Source organism: Myxine glutinosa, chromosome 9, assembly GCF_964187855.1.
Source record: "Myxine glutinosa chromosome 9, kmMyxGlut1.1, whole genome shotgun sequence".
NCBI lineage: Eukaryota > Metazoa > Chordata > Myxini > Myxiniformes > Myxinidae > Myxine > Myxine glutinosa.
Window position 1 is genome coordinate 40,758,460 of NC_136269.1, and position 21,733 is coordinate 40,780,192.

At 49.5% G+C, this 21,733-nt stretch overlaps 1 protein-coding gene across 2 annotated transcripts in view; it reads left to right on the forward strand.

The window, feature by feature from the left end:
- Window positions 1-12,433: 12,433 nt before the first annotated feature.
- Window positions 12,434-21,733, forward strand: part of LOC137435451 (guanylate-binding protein 7) — a 30,367-nt gene continuing 21,067 nt past the window's right edge. The window contains exon 1 of one of the 2 annotated variants that reach the window (XM_068129238.2): window positions 12,434-12,604. The gene's annotated coding sequence lies outside the window, so the exon portion shown is untranslated. Of the gene's footprint in view, window positions 12,605-18,229; window positions 18,492-21,733 lie in introns of those variants that run through there. The other variant, XM_068129237.2, reaches the window with a different exon arrangement.

Consider the following 21,733-nt stretch of genomic DNA (forward strand, 5'->3'; position numbering starts at 1 on the left):
CTAACCGCTAAGCCAACACCAGGCTTTTTCATTGTATATTTTGACTCCAATACTCTTCCAGCCAAAGAAAGCTGCATAAAACCACCAAGAAATGTTACACCAGGTAAGCCCTTTGCTATTTCAAACCATACCCGGGTTCCTCTACAGATGGAGACATTCACAAGTAGCACATATGTACATGAGAATCCCAACGCTATATGCTCTCCTCAGCCGCCGGACCAGTTTCATCGCCTATTGGCGAATCATCAACGACAGTGTAGACAGAAATGTGCACCAACAAGGCTCCCAAGCAAGCACCACGTGCAATGCCGTTGCAGTTAACATATAAATAAGCGCGCAGGTTGGTGTAGCATACAAGCCTCTACGCACCATCCATAATGTTATTTCAAAGCTAAACGACAGGACATCAACTTGTGACAAATTCAGAGTAGTTTACCATTCATCATGTAGAGACTGAACAATTCTACATTGGTGAAATTGCAGAGAGTTTGAAACAAAGGCCACATGAACATGGCAGAGCAATTAGGCTGGGAAAGATGATGGTCAGCCACAGCGCATTATTGCTTGCAAACTGGCCACAAATTTGACTTGGATGGGACCCGTGTCCATGACGCAATATCCAACAAACGCCACAAATTGATTTTGGAGGCATGGCAGATCAAGAGCTGAGAGGTTGGTCCAACTGGGGGGATCGTGGACATACCCACACAATACACACCTCTGATATGAATGGCAATAAACATAGGGGCAATACCCCTGGTGCTCTCCTGGTACACTAAACAGTATACTACACTGACTAAAGGTATTTTAAACCAATTTTAATGGTTTCTAGAAGACAGGGCAGCACGTAGAATCATACTAACATAATCATAAGACTTTAAACAAACAAACAAAAAAATACCTATTTTGGGGGGCAACCCCTACCCCCTCCCCATCCTGTATACCTCCTCAGACCCCAATTTTTCTTATGCCTTGAACAAACATTGGTACATCACAGGTGATGAAGGTTGTGGTGAAGTTTCATTGAAATTGTGTTTGTAGTTTTAGAGAAAAGAGCAAATACCTATTTTGGGGGGCAACCCCTCACCCCCTCCCCATGCATCCCCTCACGGCCCGATATATTTTTTTAAATGCTGTGAACAAACTCTGGTACAACACGGGTGATTAAGGTTGTGGTTAAGTTTCATCAGAATTGCTTGTGTATATTCTGAGAAAAAAGCAAATACCTATTTTTGGGGACAACCCCCCCATGCACCCCCTCACGGCCCGATTTTTTTTAATGCTGTGAACAAACTTTAGTACATCACGGGTGATGAAGGTTGTGGTGAAGTTTCATTGAAATCGTATGTGTAGTTTCAGAGAAGAAAGCAAATTCCTATTTTGGGGGTCAAACCTGGATCCACTTTGACCCCCCCAAAGATCCCTTTAAACTTTGATTTTCTTCGTGCCATGAATAAACTTTGGAACATTATGGGTGATGAAGGTTCTGATCAAGTTTCATCAAAATATTGTGTGTAGTTTCAGAGAAAAAAGCAAATTCCTATTTTGAGGGGTCAAACCTGGATGCACTTTGACCCCCGGTAGACCCCTTAAACCCTGACTTTTAAATTCCTTAAACAAACTATAGTCACAACACAACAAATATAATTTGTTCCAAATTTGGTCGCAATCCTATCGGCGATTTTGGAGAAGAAGTTTAAAGTGTTTACAGACTGAAGGGCTGACTGACAGGCTGGCTGACGGATGGACTGGCTGATGGACTGACTGACGGGCTGACTGACGGATGGACTGGCTGACGGGCTGACTGACGGATGGACTGGCTGACGGATGGACTGACTGACAGACTTGTGGACTGGTGGACTGACGGACTGACTGATGGACTGGCTGACGGGCTGACTGATGGACTGGCTGATGGGCTGGCTGACTGACGGACTAGCTGACGGACGGACTAGCTGATGGACGGGCTGACTGATGGACTGGTGGACTGACTGACGGGCTGGCTGACGGACTGGCTGATGGGCTGGCTGATGGGCTGACTGATGGACTGGTTGACGGGCTGGCTGACGGACTGGCTGATGGGCTGGCTGACGGACTGGCTGACGGACTGGCTGATGGGCTGGCTGACGGACTGGCTGACTGACTGACGACGTGCCATTGCATAAGCTCCGCTGAACTTCGTTCCAGGTGAGCTAAAAACTGGATGGTACAAACAGATGAATAAGGTGAGCAAAAAACAGCGCCATGCCCAACACCATGCCAATCGTGTACAACGTGTACAACGTGTACAACGTGTACAACACCCAAAGCAGACACCCCTAATCATGCAACCCATTCGTCACCATGTCCAACACGGACACAAACCCAGCCATGCTCGTGCTTGGAAAAACACGAACCAGCACACACACTCGCTCTCCCCCACACATACAATACCATATCATGGGTGAATAATAAAAAGAGCAGAGCAGGTCATCGATGATTATCATGGTCACATGTAAATAATTATGTGTTATGTCGTCCTGATTAGCCCCAACAAGAGTGAAACCATGGTCGATGACTCCACGATCCTTTACTTTGACCTTAAATCCTCGGTTTTTTGCAATAGACTCGAGTGTGCACTGCTGAAGCTATTTGTGCAGGAGGCGAAGTGGTACGCATGCTCTTGTGACGCCATGATGCATTTATTGGGTCGGAAGGGCCATATTTTGGTTTGAACAAGATTGGCAAATGCATGTCCGAGAAATGGTCGAGGACGTGTTCAACATCGGTTTTTTTAACAACTAAAATGGCCGCCAGTCTACCAGTCGGCCATCATTGATCAGATCACAAAATAAAGTGAGGTGCACGTGTATGACATTATGTGCTGAGTCTGTGCCAAGTTTGAACAAAATCGGACCAAGCATGGTCAATAAATTGTTGGGGCATGTTTAAGTAACAAAATGGCCACCAGTCGGCCATCTTGGATCTGATCTGGAAACAAAAATGACGTGCTTATGTAAACCATCATTCATTATTATCTCCATGCCAAGTTTGAACAAGATCTGTAGATACATGTCCAAGTAATAGTTGAGGACGTGTTCAACCTCGCTTCTTTTTTTTTTACAAGTAAAATAGCCACCAGTCGGCCATCTTTGATCGCATCGTGAAACAAAACGAGGTGCATATGTATAACATCATGTATTGTCTTTGTGTCAAGTATGAACAAAATTGGTCCATGCATGTCTAAGATAGGGTTGCGGACGCACGGACATGACTGTAGTGCCGTGTACGGCCGAGTGAGGCCGCTATGAGCGGGACCGAGAGAGGCCTGCGTTGCCGTTGCCTGGAATAAAGATGGTGCTTGATCCTATCCGCGTGTTCGCATCTTTATAACAGACATTACAATTGGCGACGAGGATTTTTCGGACCATGGCTACGTCGTATGGAAAGGTCCCAAGTTGCCACTGCGTGCCAAGGGACAACTTTGAACTTTTTTGCGGAGCAGCTGAGCTTTTATTTCATCGCGAACGACATCGTCCAGGCAGGGAAGCAGAAAGGGATCCTTCCGTCGTCCCTCTCGGCGGAGGTTTTCCGTTTGCTGTGTGACTTGATTTCGCTGGTGAGGACGTCGGATAATGCTGTTACCTACAAGTCCATCGTGAAGACGTTGCACAACCACATTAAACCAGGTTGGTCACCACAGTTATCGCGATACGAGTTCAACAACCTGGTTCGGTTTCCCGATGAGAGGGTAGCTGATTTCGTGGCAGGGCACAAGCATCTGGTGGGGGATTGTCGTTTTGGTGACGATGAACGAACACAAAGGTTGAAGGATCGTGTTATCGCGGAGTTGCGAGATGAGAAGATGGTCGCGTCAATTTTGCGGATGACATTTGAAGAGATTACGTTTGCTAAAGCAGTTGAAACTGCGGCTGTTGTGGAACAAGCTAGAAAGGATGTTTGCGCCATTGTTGGGGAGGACTGCGGTTGATGCCATTGCTGCGGGAGGGTCACGTGCTCGCAATTCTCCAACTGGGTCGGAGGATCAGGGAACTTCTTCTTCTTCTTCTTCCTGGGTACATGCAAGCAGTGTGTTACAGGGACAACTACCACAGCAGCCTTGTCAGGGATGTGGTGATTCACATTCTCGTGGGTGCTGTCCATTTCGGAATGCGGTGTATTACTGGTGTGGTAAGACTGGCCATGTGCGGAGGGTCTGTCTTGGCCGGGCACCGTCATCGGTTGATGTGGTCGGGGCTGGCAGTGAGTTTGATTAACAGGGTGTGTTTCCGATGATGTCACATGTGAATCACCCGTTTGTGGTAGCTGTGAGTGTGAATGGCAGGCCAGCCAACTTCACAGTGGATACCGGGGCATCAGTCAGTCTCATGAACATCTGGCGTCAGTTGGGTTGTCCGGTGTTAGCCTCGATACACACAACCTTCGTACTTACACAGGGGAGATGATTAGCCATTATACGCATGATAAGCCATTCGGCTTCATGGATGTATTGGTTCGTTATCGGGACCAGCAAGCGGTGTTGCCCCTGCATGTGGTTGATGGTTCTGGACCATCTCTACTTGGTCGTGATTGGTTGCACACCATTCGTCTGGATTGGGCAAACATTTAGGCCTACAGTGTGCATGTCATTTCCGTCTCCTTCGCGCTTGGAGACGATCTTGGAAAAACACCAAGTTCTATTTGGGCCTGAACTTGGGAAGCTCAAAGGTGCTCAAGGTCACCTGCACCTGAAGGAGGGTGTCAGTCCACGATTCTGTAAGCCTTGGCCAGTGCCATATGCCCTTCGCGATTGGGTCAAAGCGGAGCTCGATCGATTGGAAAGGATTGAGGTCATTGAACCGGTGGAACACTCTGAGTGGGCGACGCCCGTGATCACAGTGCTTAAGCGGCATGGAGGCGGCTCTCAGAGCGAGTGGAGTACCTGGGGCATGTTATCACCCCAGAGGGGCTGTCACCTGTGTGGTGATTTTAAAGCGGCTGTTAACCCCAACCTCTGTGTGGTGCAGTATCCACTGCAATCCATTGACGCTGTATATTCAAAGTTGGCGGGGAGTTAGTACTTCATGAAGTTGGACTTGCGTGATGCGTACTTTCATCTTGAGATCGCGCCAGAGGATCGTCACCTCCTTACCGTCAATAGGTGTCAGGGTATGTACCAGTATACCTGTCTTTGTTTTGGGATCGCTTCAGCTCCGGCAATGTGGCAGAAGGTGATGGTTCGTCTTTGTACCGACTTACCTGCACAATGCTCCTTGGATGACATCCTCATTGCGGGTGCCATGGCGGAACAACATCTTGAGAACATTGACAAGGTGATATCTAAGTTAGCTGCTCATGGCCTTCGCTTGAACCAGGACAAATTCTTATTCTTTCAGAAGCGAGTGGAGTACCTGGGGAATGTCATCACCCCAGAGGGACTGTCAAAACCCCCTCAGAAAGTCGACGCTATAGCCGACATGCCCAGCCCAAGGGGCAAAGTTCAGCTCCGTTCCTTCATTGGGCTTGCTCAGTATTACCAGAGGTATGTCATCAACCTGAGCATTGAGCTTGCTCCGCTGACTCGCATGCTGCGTCGAGATTTTCGTTGGAGGTGGAGTTCGGCGGAACAAGCAGCATTTAACGAGTCAAAGCTCGTTTTACTGCAGACACGGTACTCGCACATTACGAACCTTCACGTCCTCTCATTCTGGCGTGTGACAGCTCGTCATACGGAATCGGTGCCGTCTTGTCTCAGGTAAGGAGTGACGGTGCTGAGCGTGTGGTGTGCTTTGCGTCACGTGCTCTGAGAGCCGCAGAGCAGAACTTTGCTCAGATTGAGCGTGAAGCGCTGAGTTTGGTATGGGGCATGTTGACATTTCGTCAGTACATGTTAGGTCGGCATTCTCCTACAAACTGATCATCAGCCACTTCAGTTCTTGTTTAATCCTCAGAAAGGCATTCCAGTCACTCCCGCTGCTCGACTACAGAGATGGTGTCTTGTCCTCAGTGTGTACGACTATGAAATCAAATTTTGTGCTTCCGAACAGCATGCTAACTGTGATGGCCTGTCCCGGTTGCCGTCTACAATGGCCAGTGCCGAACCTGCGGATGAGGTCGAGGTGTTCATGTTGGAACAGATTGAATCTAGTCCGGTAATTGCTGCGGAAGTGGCTGCTGCCAGTCGTCGTGATCCTGTGCTGTCACGTGTTGCGCACGTTGTTTTGTCAGGTTCTTGGCACGAGTTGCCCTCGAAGTCAGAATATGCTCCATATGTATCATGTGTGTCCAAGCTGTCTTTAGTTCAAGGTTGTGTAATGTGGGGCATGAGGATGGTCATTCCTGCTGTTTTACGTCAGCGTTGTCTCAATGAGTTGCATTTGGGTCATTTGGGTATGGTCAAAACAAAGAGTTTAGCCTGGAGTTTGTTGTGGTGGCCCGGGCTTGATGCGGACATCGAGCGGACGGTAAAAGCATGTGATACGTGTCAAACTGATGCTGATAATCCCTCACTTGTGTGTCGTTGTTATGGCCGCCTGCTGATAGAACATGGCAGCGCGTCATGTAGATTTTGCAGGGCCAGTCATGGCCCTGCAGTTGCGGTCGTGCCTGGATTTGCTTCGACCTGGTGCACCTGAAATTGTTATGGTGACCAATGTTCCTTCATTCACGGTGGACCAGCCAGTTTTGGCGGGACTATGTACACCGACAGAAATTGGTGCCGGCTGTTGTGGTCCGGGTTCTCGGTCTGGCGAACTACCTTGTTCGTACTTCGGCCGGGCTTACCTGGAAACGTCATGTGAATCAGTTGTTGGCTCGCGGGTCCGGTCATCACACACAACCAATTCCGTTCCGCCGTGCGATGTGTCCTCATCCATTGAGGTGCCCGTGACCATGTTTCGGCCAGCTGCCCATCCATCTGTGGAGCCGAATGTTCATGGCAGTGAGAGTAGTGTGGATGGTCCTCTTGTTTCGGTTGAGCCTAGTTTGATGTCTGGTGGGAGCCGTCATCTGTTTCCAATATTCCTCACCATCATGGTCGTGTCCACGGCTTAATGCCCGCATGTTTCGTCTAGACGCATTGTGCGACCAGCATATTTGAAAGACTATGTGACTTAAGGGGGGAGGATTTAGTGCCGTGGGCGGGGCCGAGTGAGGCCTGCATTGCCGTTGCCTGGAATAAATATGGTGCCGCTTGATGCTCTCTGTGTGTCCGCATCTTTATAACAAAGACATTACCGTGACCCAATCCATAAGCCCCCGTTTCGGACTGAACCCAACAGGGGATAATAATGTAAGCCAATATCAACAAGCATTCTGAGTATTGCGCTGCAATACATGTCCCCTACCAAAGTTCAAAGTGCCATAACTTTGTCAAAAATGATCGAATATGCAAATTTATGCACGGTTGATGCTGGTTTTCAAATTTGATCTGAGGTATGCTGAGACACGTGTGTCATGCCTCGCCTCGTTGATAAGCCCGCAAGGTCGCTCCGTGGAGCGGCCTGCACGTATTGCACTGTGTGAATTATATAATACTAGCCCAAACCCGTGGAACATCCACGGAAGGGAGGATGTGGTGTATGGATAGAGTGTACCATTATGGATGGCAGAGGGGAGCGCTCATGGGATCTTCTTCTTCCGTTAGGCTCCAATTTTTTCTCTTTAAGTTAAGTCCAATCAGTCCTCTCTGCTCGAAGTGCTCAGGCCATGCCTTCCCGCTCTCATACTTTTATTTCCGTTCGGTGTAGAAAGAGATTGACATATCGTTCGTCTGTTTTCAGCTCGTTATCTTTAAGCTTCCTTACGTCTCGCCACCTGCTACACCTCTCTGAGTTACAAGGATTTATGCAACGCACCCCGAGTATCGCAACGTCACTCCATTTAACTTTATTAAAATGACGATAAAGACGTTTCCTTATATATCCTAATTTAAAATGTTCAAGGGAATAAAAAGACCATTTGGTTCACACCACCCATGTTCACACCACTCGACTGTCCAATCAGCCGACGGCTCGCTTCGCCTTCGCCCAGCAGACGCCAATACGATGGCGTCGTAAGATGGCGTCGTATCGGCAGTTAATCGGATGCTTTTGGGCCCCAACGTCGGCTAATTCAGATTTTTCGAGTATGTCTGTACGTGATAAACAAAGAGCGCGGTTCGTAGATCGTAAATCCATTAGTGCCTTGGGCATCGGGTCACTGGGTGCGGCGTAAAAGGGATAACAAAGTCGAGTCCTTACGGTATTATTATATAGACTAGCCGAAACCCGTGGAACATCCACGGAAGGGAGGATGGGGTGTATGGATAGAGTGTACCATTATGGATGGCATAGGGGATAGATGGTAAATCCATTAGTGCCGTGGGCATCGGGTCACTGGGTGCGGCGTAAAAGGGATAACAAAGTCGAGTCCTTACGCTATTATTATATAGATACTCCCCGTCGATGTGCTTCTGTGGTAATCGCGAATATGAGTCACATACACGGTCACAGTGCCTGACGCCACTGTGACCATGTTTTGATTAATAAATCTACGAGTCACAAAACACGAACCGAAATCACCTCAAGTAGTAAAAACGTGCAAATCGCTCCTAGAAACCACCTCATCTCTTCAGACCTCAACACACCTCGATAAGTGACGGCAGCGCTCATGGGATCTTCTTCTTCAGTTAATCTCCAATTTTTTCTCTTTAAGTTAAGTCCAATCAGTCCTCTCTGCTCGAAGTGCTCAGGCCATGCCCTCCCGCTCTCATACTTTTATTTCCGTTCGGTGTAGAAAGAGATTGACATATCGTTCGTCTGTTTTCAGCTCGTTATCTTTAAGCTTCCTTATGTCTCGCCACCTGCTACACCTCTCTGAGTTACGAGGATTTATGCAACGCACCCCGAGTATCACAACGTCACTCCATTTAACTTTATTAAAATGACGATAAAGACGTTTCCTTATATATCCTAATTTAAAATGTTCAAGGGAATAAAAAGACCATTTGGTTCACACCACCCATGTTCACACCACTCGACTGTCCAATCAGCCGACGGCTCGCTTCGCCTTCGCCCAGCAGACGCCAATACGATGGCGTCGTAAGATGGAGTCGTATCGGCCGTTAATCGGATGCTTTTGGGCCCCAACGTCGGCGAATTCAGATTTTTCGAGTATGGCTGTACGTAATAAACAAAGAGCGCGGTTCGTAGATCGTAAATCCATTAGTGCCGTGGGCATCGGGTCACTGGGTGCGGCCTAAAAGGGATAACAAAGTCGAGTCCTTACGGTATTATTATGTAGATTACCAACTCATGGTCTTAAGTAATAGCGATTCAAGAGATATCCATTTTTAAAAATATTTTCGTTTAATTAACGATATCTGCCAAACCACGTGCCCTATCGCAAATTCCAAAAGGACATTTTAGTAGGCTGACATGCTGAACAGATTTGTGAATTTTACCCTCGATTGGATCAAAAATGAGAGAGGAGCTCGGTTTTAAAGGTTTTTTTTTTTTTTTTTTTTTTTCTATACTGAATCGAGGCTCGTGAAAGAGCTGACAACCGCGAGGGAAAGACAAAGACAGTACATGGGGACCGCGAGGGAAAGACAGTACATGGGGACCGCGAGGGAAAGACAAAAACAGCACATGGGGACCGCGAGGGAAAGACAAAGACAGCACATAGGGACCGCGAGGGAAAGACAAAGACAGTACATGGGGACCGCGAGGGAAAGACAAAAACAGCACATGGGGACCGCGAGGGAAAGACAGTACATGGGGACCGCGAGGGAAAGACAAAAACAGCACATGGGGACCGCGAGGGAAAGACAGTACATGGGGACCGCGAGGGAAAGACAAAAACAGCACATGGGGACCGCGAGGGAAAGACAAAGACAGTACATGGGGACCGCGAGGGAAAGACAGTACATGGGGACCGCGAGGGAAAGACAGTACATGGGGACCGCGAGGGAAAGACAAAAACAGCACATGGGGACCGCGAGGGAAAGACAAAGACAGTACATGGGGACCACGAGGGAAAGACAAAGACAGCACATGGGGACCGCGAGGGAAAGACCAATTATGTTCATGCTTAAAAACGTCATAACTCTGAAACCATCAGTAATTTATTATATTTTCCGGTTCACGATCAATGATCGATGTGTATAAATATGTTGCTCGGCTTGGCTCCGCCCCTCCCGAAAGCGCGCGCCGTGTCGCGCTGTTGACGTTCGCGAGACGAGGCTGAGGACGCGCAGTGCGGCTTGAGGAGAACTCGAGAATAAACAAGAGATATCCATTTTTAAAAAATATTTTCGTTTAATTAACGATATCTGCCAAACCACGTGCCCTATCGCAAATTCCAAAAGGACATTTTAGTGCTGAACAGATCTGTGAAGTTTCCCCTCGATTGGATCAAAAATGAGGGAGGAGCTCGGTTTTAAAGGTTCATGCTTAAAAACGTCATAACTCTGAAACCATGTGACGCCTGACGTTATGCTCGCTGACTTTTTTGTTCGTCATGGGTATGCGATTCTGCCTGCAAAGTTTGGCCTCGATCTGTTCAGCCGTTGCAGAGAAAAAGGGGTTTTCGTGTTTTCACGAAAAACAATATGGCGGCCGAACCACGTGACCTGTGACGTCATAATTACCATTAAAATATTCTGCAGACCGAGTCCATCATATGGTGAAAATTTTATCTCAATCGGTCCTATTATTGCAGAGAATTGGTTTTTAAAGGAAATTAAAACTTAAAATGGCACTGAGTTAAGGATCATCAGAATTATCAGAATTACCAAAGTTCAAAGTGCCATAACTTTGTCAAAAATGATCGAAACGTCGTGAAGTTCGAACTTGACCTGTAACTTATCATGAGGAAACCATGTGCCAAGTTTGAAATCATTAGCATTAAGCGTTTAGAAAAAAAGTCCGGAAAACTGTTCTTTGCGTGACGGACTGACAGACTGAAAGGACTGACGGACTGAGGGACGGCGTGCAAACCTATAGTCCCCTCCGGTGTCCACCGGTAGGGGACTAATAAGACGAGGCAACTTGCAGGGGTGGATCCGGGAATTTCAATATGGGACGGGCAAGGAGGGAGAGGGGTGCATCAAGCCATAGTGCTGAATAAAGGAGGGGATGCGGGAGTCTGGGGGTCCTCCCACAGGAAGTTTTGAAAAATTGATCATCGGAAACGGCATTTCCTGCGTTCTTGGAAGTTTCTGCAATTCCTTGAGTTCTTCCCTGGCCTGAAAGTTCAGCAGATTCGCGTTGACTAATGGGCTAAAGTTGCGAACTGATGAGTACACTTGTCCAGCCGGAATCCTTAGTCAAAACAACAATGACGTCGTTGTGATCACAACCTGCAACAAAAAATGGTAACGGGCCGATTGGGAAACACACATTTAAAACCATTAAAAGATTAACTCAAAACCTCCCATCCATGTCAGCCTTCACCACAGTTATATCAGAACGATCCGATACTGGTCAAGGATTGTTCAACCCCAATATGGGACCGTTCAAAAATTACGTAATGCTATTTTTTTTTTAGTGATGTAAGCACAATAGTTGGTTAGTTATATGTAAGCACAATAGTTAGCTGGCTATAATATGTAAGCACACTTGTTAGCTAGCTATGATATGTAAGCACAATAGCTAGCTAGTTAGATGTAAGCACAATAGTTAGCTAGCTATAATATGTAAGCACAATCGTTAGCTAGCTAGAATATGTAAGCACAATCGCTAGCTAGTTATAATATGTAAGCACAATAGTTAGCTAGTTATACTATAAGCACAATAGTTAGCTAGTTATAATATGTAATCACAATAGTTAGCTAGTTATAATACGTAAGCACACTAGTTAGTTATACTATGTAAGCACACTAGTTAGTTATAATACGTAAGCACAAAAGTTAGCTATTTCTAATATGTAGGCACAATAGTTAGGTGGTTATAATATGTAAGCACAATAGTTAGCTAGTTATAATATGTAAGCACAATAGTTAGCTAGTTATAATATGTAAGCACAATAGTTAGCTAGGTATACTATGTAAGCACAATAGTTGGCTAGTTTTAATATGTAAGCACAATAGTTAGCTAGTTATAATATGTAAGCACAATAGTTAGCTCGTTATAATATGTAAGCACAATAGTTAGCTAGTTATTTGCATTCCCAGCTCTTCTTGGAGTGTCTTCTGGTGGTTGTTTTTTGGGCGCGAAGACGGGACGGAAGTGTGGCCTTGAGGTGCTAATTTGAACTGTTGGTGTGTGCTGCGCCCGCTTGGAGTAATCGTTACGTTGGTCGGTTCTGTATTGTATATACTGGAAATACTGCCCTTGGGTGTTATAGTAATATTTGTTTAACGTAACGTTTGATTACCGTACGTTCTGACGTGCCCATTGGGAAACACACATTTAATGTGTCATTTAAAGATTAACTCGACACCTCTCACCATGTGACGTGTGTCTGCTGTAAACACACGCATGATTGACTCACACATGAAGATAACGTTGAATTTGTGCCACCACTGTACCTGCCACTCGACTTCATCCAATATATTACAGCGAATAACTTATCATCGAAAATCCGAAGGGGAGGGGTTCGCACATCACCTGGATCCGCCTACGACTTGCTACCCACCACAGCCCAGGTAGGAATTTACAATTGGTTCAGACTGCCGGCGATAACTCGCCCACTCTTCGCGAAGGACACCGTGGGATGTTTAACATCCACCAACTAATGATAGCAGATGGGAAACCATGTTTAACATCCGAGGGGCGGCACAAACACATGTGAAACACGAGAACGGCACTGAGTAGAGAGCATACCTCCATCTGGTTGGCCATATCATTCAATGGTGAAGAATCACTTAAAAAATTAAATAATTCTCATATCCGTATCCATATTCAGATCTTCACCAAAATTGAATCTATTTGTCCTTGTCAGACACCCAACCTCTCCACCAAGTTTCGTCCAAATCCATCCATAACTTTTTGAGATATCCCGCTATGTATCTTGTTGGCCTCAGCTCCCAATGGTGAAGAATCACTTAAAAATTCTACTAGCCGGATCCGGATCCGAATCTTCACCAAAATCTAATCATTTCGTCCTTGTCACATACGCTACATCTCTGTCAAATTTAGTCCGTATCCGTATACAACTTTTGAGATATTTTGTTCACAGACAAACGGACAGGGGTGGAAACATAACCATAACCTCCATCCACCTTTGGTAGTGGAGGTAACCAGAATAAAATGGCGGGCACAAAGGGCAATAATTCCGCGCACCAGTGGGTGGCGCGAGCGTCCAGGCGGGGGACGAAAGCACATGCCCGCCTTTCGACCGATCGGCCACGCCCGGGGACTCGGCGTGGCCTCGGCACATATATGCAGGCTCTAAGCTCGAGCCCGCCCAGTGCTGAAGTACGAGCTTTGAATAAAGACTCTTTGTTATACCAACGCGTTGTGGCCTACCTCTCTGGCAATCGAGTCGTGTGTGCACAGCACCACACTGGTGACCCCGATTGGTTCAGCCGTTGCTGACCACCGAACGCGCCATGGCCACCAACGCCATCGCAGTCAAACTCCCGGAGTTTTGGGAAGCGCAAGCCGACGTTTGGTTTTTGCAAGCCGAAGCTCAATTCCAACTCCGAGGCATAACGGCGGACGAGACCCGGTACTACCACGTGGTCGCCGCCCTCGGGCCCGGCACTGCCGCCCGAGTCGTGTCCATCCTTCGGCGCCCGCCAGGCGACAACAAGTACGAGGCGCTCAAACGTCTCCTCATCGCCACGTTCGGGCTCACGGAGATCGAACAGGCCGACCGCCTCCTGGACCTTCCCGCCCTCGGCGACACACGACCATCCATCCGGATGGATTCCATGCTGTCCCTGCTTGGAGACCAGCCCCCGGATTTCTTATTCCGGGTGCTTTTCCTACGCCAGCTACCTGCACAGGTACGCCTCGCGCTGGCCGGTTCCAAAATAAAGGAACCCCGCGCCCTGGCCGTAGAAGCCGACAAGTATTTCGCGGCCTGTGACACGCGGTCGGTGTACGGTGCTGCCGTAGTGGATCCCGGCGCAGAGGCTCCAGCGCCCCCGGCTTCCCTCGTGGGCCGCTGCTACGCCCCGTCCACTACCGCCGCCGCCACCAACACCGCCGCCGGCACAGCCGCCGCGGCCGTTACCGCCACAAACCTGGTACTACTACTATGCCAGGTTCGGCCGCCAGGCTAAAACGTGTCGCCCGCCGTGCTCTTTTGACGGGTCGGGAAACGACCGGCGCTCACTTGCGGCCATGAGCGTCGGCCATTCCGGCAGCCTCCTGTTCATCACGGACACCTTGTCCGGGCACCGTTTTCTTTGTGACACAGGAGCGCAAGTAAGCGTCCTCCCCGCCTCCACGTCCGATAAGCAAACCGCGGGCCGGGGCCCCGCTTTGCTTGCCGCCAACGGTACACCCATCCGCACTTTCGGGAAGCGTTGCCTATCCCTGCGGTTCAGAGGGCAGCGCTTTCAATGGTCGTTCATGACCGCCAGCGTGCCAATGGCCCTGCTGGGCGTGGACTTCCTATGTGTGAATGGGCTGTTGGTCGACGTGAAGCGCAGATGGCTCGTTCAGGCCGAAACCTTCAGCTCGCTCGCTTGTTCGCTGAGCGGCTCGTTGAGCAGCTCACTGAGCGGCTCACCGAGTGGCTTGCCAAGCGGCTTGCTGGATGGTTCTGTCCCGGCGAGTTTAGTTTGCACGCTTCTGGCAGCGGACGACTTTACCCGCCTCCGAGCCAGTTTCCCGGCCCTCACGCGGCCCACCTTCTCAGCGGTGGCCGTTAAACACGGGGTGGAGCACCATATACCCACGGTCGGGCCGCCGGTCTATGCCCGGGCACGCCGACTCGCGCCCACGAAGCACGCCGTGGCGAAAGCGGAGTTCGCCACGCTGGAGCGGCTGGGGATCGTACGGCGCTCCAACAGCGCTTGGGCTTCTCCTCTGCACATTGTGCCGAAGACCGGCGAGGGATGGCGGCCGTGCGGGGACTACCGCCGGCTCAGTGATGCCACCACCCCTGACCGCTACCCGGTCCAACATATCCAGGACTTTTCCGCCGGTTGGCAAACACGACCGTGTTTTCCAAGGTGGACCTCACCCGGGGCTACCACCAGGTCCCCGTCCAACCGGACGACGTCCCGAAGACGGCCTTCATCACCCCCTTTCGGCCTCTTCGAGTTCCTGAGAATGCCTTTCGGGTTGAAGAATGCGGCCCAGGCGTTCCAGCAGCTTATGGACAGCGTCTTGCGCGACTTACCTTTCCTTTTTGTCTACCTGGACGACATCCTAGTTGCGAGCGCGTCCCGGGAGGAGCACCTGCTCCACCTCCGCACGCTTTTCGAATGCCTGGGCCAGCATGGCCTAATCATCAACCACACCAAGTGCCGTTTCGGCGTCGCCACCATTGACTTCTTGGGGCACCGCATCACCAGGCACGGGCCGTCCCTTTACCGGCCAAGGTGGAGGCGGTCAGGGATTTCCCGTGGCCCCGCACGATCAAGGGGCTCCAGGAGTTCCTGGGCATGGTAAATTTTTACCACCGCTTCGTGCCCCCACGTCGCCCAGCTCCTCCGCCCCTTGCACGAGGCCCTCCGGGGCAAGCTGGGCAAAGGTGACATCGCCTGGTCGGAGCCGATGGCCGCGGCGTTTGCAGGCGCAAAGCTGGCCCTGGCCGACGCCACCATGCTGGCGCACCCGGCGCCCGATGCACCGATCGCCCTCACAACCGACGCGTCGGATTACGCGGTGGGCGCGGTGCACGAGCAATGGGTGCGTGGTGCTTGGCAACCTCTGGCGTTTTTTAGCCGGCAGCTTCGCCCGCACGAAAGCCGCTATAGCACCTTCGACCTGCTCGGGCTCCACCTGGCGGTCCGACACTTCCGCCATCTGCTGGAGGGCCGCCCGTTCATGGCTTTCGTCGACCACAAGCCCCTTGTGTTCGCGATGGCCAAGGTCGCCGAGCCATGGTCGGCACGGCAGCAGCGTCACCTCTCTGCCGTGTCCGAGTACACGACGGACATCCGCCACATGGCGGGTAAAGACAACCGGTGGCGGATTGCCTTTCCCCGTCCGTCGTGCACGCGGTCCACCTCGGGGTCGACTATGCCCGGATGGCGGAGGACCAGACCGCCGACCCCGGCGTCCAGGCCTTGCGGACCGCCGTCACGGGCCTCCGCGTCACCGAGGTGCCATTCGACGCCGCGGGCACGGCCCTCCTATGCGACGTCTCCCTCGGCCGGCCTCGCCCCATCGTGCCCGCTGGCTGGCGGCGCCCAGTTTTTGACGCCATCCACGGCCTGTCCCACCCGGGCACGAAGGCATCCCAGAAGCTTGTCGCGGCGAAGTTCGTCTGGCATGGCCTCCGGAAGGACGTCCGCGACTGGGCCAGGACGTGCCTCGCGTGCCAGCGCGCAAAGGACCACCGCCACACCCAGGCCCCGTTGGCCCCGTTTGCGGTGCCCGAGCGTCGGTTCGACCACGTGCACGTCGACTTGGTGGGACCTCTCCCCCCCCTCGCGGGGGTTCACCCACCTCCTCACCATGGTGGACCGCACCACACGGTGGCCGGAGGCCGTCCCATTGGCGGCGACGTCTGCGGCTGACGTGGCGCAAGCCTTCATCGCCACTTGGGTTGCCCGGTTTGGTGCCCCCTCGGACATCTCGTCCGACCGCGGCCCCCAGTTCACCTCGGAGCTCTGGGCCGCGGTGGCGCAAGGGCTCGGGGTGAAACTACACCGCACCACGGCCTACCACCCCCAGGCCAAAGGCCTGTGCGAGCGCTTTCATCGCTCAATGAAGGCCGCGCTCCGGGCCAGCCTCCGCGACGGCGGCTGGGTCGACAGACTCCCCTGGGTCCTGCTGGGCCTCAGGACGGCGCCCAAGGACGACCTGCGCACGTCCTCGGCGGAGCTGGTCTTCGGGCAACCACTGCGGGTACCGGGTGAATTTATCCCCGACTCCACGGCTCCTTGGTCCGCGGCGCAACAGCGCTCCGCCCTTCAGGAGACCGCCCGGACGTTCGCCCCGGTGCCGACGGCACACCACGGTTGCCCGCCTTCCCACTTCGCCCCGGAGCTTCGCACGGCAAAGTACGTCTTCGTCCAGCACGACGCCCACCGGGCACCACTACGGCCCCCGTACGACGGGCCGTTCCGCGTGCTGGAGACCGGGGACAAATTTTTCACCATTGACATCGGCGGTGCCCCGGATCGCATCTCCGTGGACCGCCTCAAGCCGGCCCACCTCGATCCGGACCACCCCCCGCAAGCAGCTCTGCCTCCGCGTCGAGGCCGCGCCCCGGTGGTCGGACCCCCGGCACCCCCCAGCCCCGCTGTCCCGCTACCCCCCAGCCCTGCACCCATCGCCAGGGGGCGTTTTGGCTGGGTCATCCGGCTTCCCCGCAAACTCACCCTTCAGCTGCGCGGGAATTCTGGGGGGGGGGGGGCGCGTGTGGCGGGCACAAGGGGCAATAATTCCGCGCACCAGTGGGTGGCGCGAGCGTCCAGGCGGGGGACGAAAGCACATGCCCCGCCTTTCGACCGATCGGCCACGCCCGGGGACTAGGCGTGGCCTCGGCACATATATATGCGGGCTCTAAGCTCGAGCCCGCCCAGTGCTGAAGTGCGAGCTTTGAATAAAGACTCTTTGTTATACCAAGGCGTTGTGGCCTACCTCTCTGGCAATCGAGTCGTGTGTGCGCAGCACCACAATAACATGATAACTGTGTCAAGATTCGAACCCAGGCTGAACAGCTCACAGGTGATTGCGCGTGCCTGGATTATCTTCCAGAAAGATGGAATCCTGTTGGAACCCGGAGTACAATTTATCGATGGGATTCGGAAGTTTGATGCATATCCTCCTCCCATCAGAAACCTGCTTTATTACCCACCGACACCGATATCAAATTAAACGTTCTTCACACCTGTACGAGCACGCACTACCCAAACCACTGTGGTTGTTCGAGGAGTTTTCCACACCAAGGCGGCAGCACGTGTGTGTTTTCGGGACATTCCTCCCACGTGAACTCAGTGGTGATGAATGAACTTTGTACCGTCTTCGTATTGAAATAACCAACAAGGTCACGTGTCCACAAACTTTGTACCACGAACCTGAGGCATTCTAACGGACTCGAGTTGATCATTAACACTGATGTAAATTATGTTAATTATCAAAAACTAGGTGCGTGTGCGTAATTACTGCTGTTTCTCGAATAACCATTGCAAGCAAAGTTCAGAGGACGATTTGGGCGGGGCAAGGTGAAAATGACGCGCAGCAAGGACGACCGGTGGAGGAAGAAGAAGAAGAGGAAGAAGAAGAGGAGGGGAGGAGACGTGCGAGACGACTTTTAGTTACCGTACACAGAAACTAGAGCACGGTGTTTCCAGTATGCACTTGTCTTCCATTGGATCGCAGCTTCCGAGGATTTTCTTACTCTCCGCAAAAGTTTACAGTTTCAAGTGAATCCACGGCGGTGGTTTTGGGTCTTGTGACGAGGTAAGGAAAGTCTGCTTTGGCTCCGCACGAGTTAAAGAGAAGTTGATCAAAGTTCCAAACGAGCTTGTACGTTACATTGCGTGACGTTTATGCAATGGACACAGCTCGTGGTTTGGCTTTGACTTCCTTGTTTCATGTTTGTTTTTCTGGTTGATTGTAATTTTTTGTTAACTATTTTACCGCCTCCACCGGAGGTTGATGTGTTATGTGTTTTCAGCCCTGTCTGTCTGTCTGTCTGTCTGTCTGTGCGCATTATGTCTCAAAAAGTTATGGACGGATTCGGACGAAACTTGGTGGACGAGTTGGATGTGTGACAAGGACAAATAGATTCGATTTTGGTGAAGATCCGAATCCGGATCCAGATATAATATTTTTTTAATTTTTAATTGATTCTTCACTATTGAGTGCTCGGGCTAAAAACGATATATGATATGATGTTTCAAAAAGTTATGAACGGATTCGGACGGAACTTGATGGACGTGTTGGGTGTGTGACAAGGAAGAATTGATTCGATTTTGGTGAAGATCAGAATCCGGATCCAGATATAAGAATTTTTTAATTTGTAATTGATTCTTCACTATTGAGTGCTCGGGCTAAAAACGATATATGATATGATGTTTCAAAAAGTTATGAACGGATTCGGACGGAACTTGATGGACGTGTTGGGTGTGTGACAAGGAAGAATTGATTCGATTTTGGTGAAGATCAGAATCCGGATCCAGATATAAGAATTTTTTAATTTGTAATTGATTCTTCACTATTGAGTGCTCGGGCTAAAAACGATATATGATATGATGTTTCAAAAAGTTATGAACGGATTCGGACGAAACTTGGTGGACGTGTTGGGTGTGTGACAAGGAAGAATTGATTCGATTTTGGTGAAGATCCGAATCCGGATCCAGAAATAAGAATTTTTAATTGATTCTTCACTTTTGAGTACTCGGGCTAAAAACGATATATAATATGATGTTCCAAAAAGTTATGGACGGATTTGGACGAAACTTGGTGGACGAGTTGGATGTGTGACAAGGAAGAATTGATTCGATTTTGGTGAAGATCGGAATCCGGATCCAGATATAAGGATTTTTTAATTTTTAATTGATTCTTCACTATTGAGGCTCGGGCTAAAAACGATATATAATATGATGTTCCAAAAAGTTATGGACGGATTCGGACGAAACTTGGTGGACGTGTTGGGTGTGTGACAAGGAAGAATTGATTCGATTTTGGTGAAGATCCGAATCCGGATCCAGAAATAAGCATTTTTAATTGATTCTTCACTTTTGAGTACTCGGGCTAAAAACGATATATAATATGATGTTCCAAAAAGTTATGGACGGATTTGGGCGAAACTTGGTGGACGTGTTGGGTGTGTGACAAGGAAGAATTGATTCGATTTTGGTGAAGATCCGAATCCGGATCCAGAAATAAGAATTTTTAATTGATTCTTCACTTTTGAGTACTCGGGCTAAAAACGATATATAATATGATGTTCCAAAAAGTTATGGACGGATTTGGACGAAACTTGGTGGACGAGTTGGATGTGTGACAAGGAAGAATTGATTCGATTTTGGTGAAGATCGGAATCCGGATCCAGATATAAGGATTTTTTAATTTTTAATTGATTCTTCACTATTGAGGCTCGGGCTAAAAACGATATATAATATGATGTTCCAAAAAGTTATGGACGGATTCGGACGAAACTTGGTGGACGTGTTGGGTGTGTGACAAGGAAGAATTGATTCGATTTTGGTGAAGATCCGAATCCGGATCCAGAAATAAGAATTTTTAATTGATTCTTCACTTTTGAGTACTCGGGCTAAAAACGATATATAATATGATGTTCCAAAAAGTTATGGACGGATTTGGGCGAAACTTGGTGGACGAGTTGGGTGTGTGACAAGGAAGAATTGATTCGATTTTGGTGAAGATCCGAATCCGGATCCAGATATAAGGATTTTTTAATTTTTAATTGATTCTTCACTTTTGAGTACTCGGGCTAAAAACGATATATAATATGATATTTCAAAAAGTTATGGACGGATTCGGATGAAACTTGTTGGACGAGTTGGTTCGGTGACGAGAACAAGCCGATTCGATTTTTGTTCAGGTCCCAATCCAGATCTGACCTATCGGTGGGATACAAAACGTAAACTGTTCAGTCTGGCGGAGGTATGCGCTCTACCGAGTGCAGTTCGAGTTTATATATTTGACACTGGAGCTTGTTTTTATATAGTTATCTAAAGCTCATGCAGGAGCTTGTACATACGTGACAAAGAGGACACCAAAACACGAACGAGAGACATTCAGACGGACAAGGGACAAAATAAATCCAGTAGAGTATGTGGGATTTTATTGGTCTTTCTGTGGAAATGCGTCATTCCAGGAAAAGCATACAGGGATATCAGTCAGAAACACAGGTTGCTTGGGATTGGTTTGTGTGATTTGTGAGTGTTGTTTTCCTGGTGTGCTTTAAGGATATTGGGATATTTAAAAATTCTAAACTTATAAAAACAATACATTTTATATAACCTATAGTGCTATGAAAAGTGGTGTCTAGGTATTCCTTCTCCTCCATGCCATCATTCCCCATTCCACCCTTTTCTATCCTCTCTAACCAAGCTCCGTATCTCCCACCCCTAATACCACCACCAACACTGAGTTACTTTGTTTAGATCGTATTTTTGAGTGGTCTGGATATGGTACAGGCAAAATGGTCCAAGTGGCCACCTGCATATGGATATCTTTGTGTGTATCCTTTTTCTTTTCTTTTTTTCAATCCAGATTCAAGGCTCGTGGAGGAGCAACAGAACAGAATGAATCAAGACACAACAGAACAAAACGAAGGGCAGAAGGAGAGGGGGAAAACACAACAGTGGGGCTGAGTGACAAGATAGAGAGAGAGGCTTCACGATAAGGGTTGGTGAGGAAGAATGAGGACTAGGGGAGGACACAGGATGGGCATGATGGATACAGAAGCAAACTCTCAGGAAAGGAAAATAAGAAACTTGGAAAGAAGTGGGCTTGGGGAGGGTTAATGGGGGTGTAAAAGATCATGGTTTTTGATGGGGGTGATCTGAAATGGTGGTGAACAGCTTTTTTGAAAACCTGGAGGGAAAATGCAATTAAAGAGAATGTGGAAGTTGATTCCACAGGTGGGGGAAAAGTATGTCAACCTGGGATCCCAGAATCATGAGCTATGTTCCAGGTGCGAAACCTAGAGTATTAAACATTAAGACGCA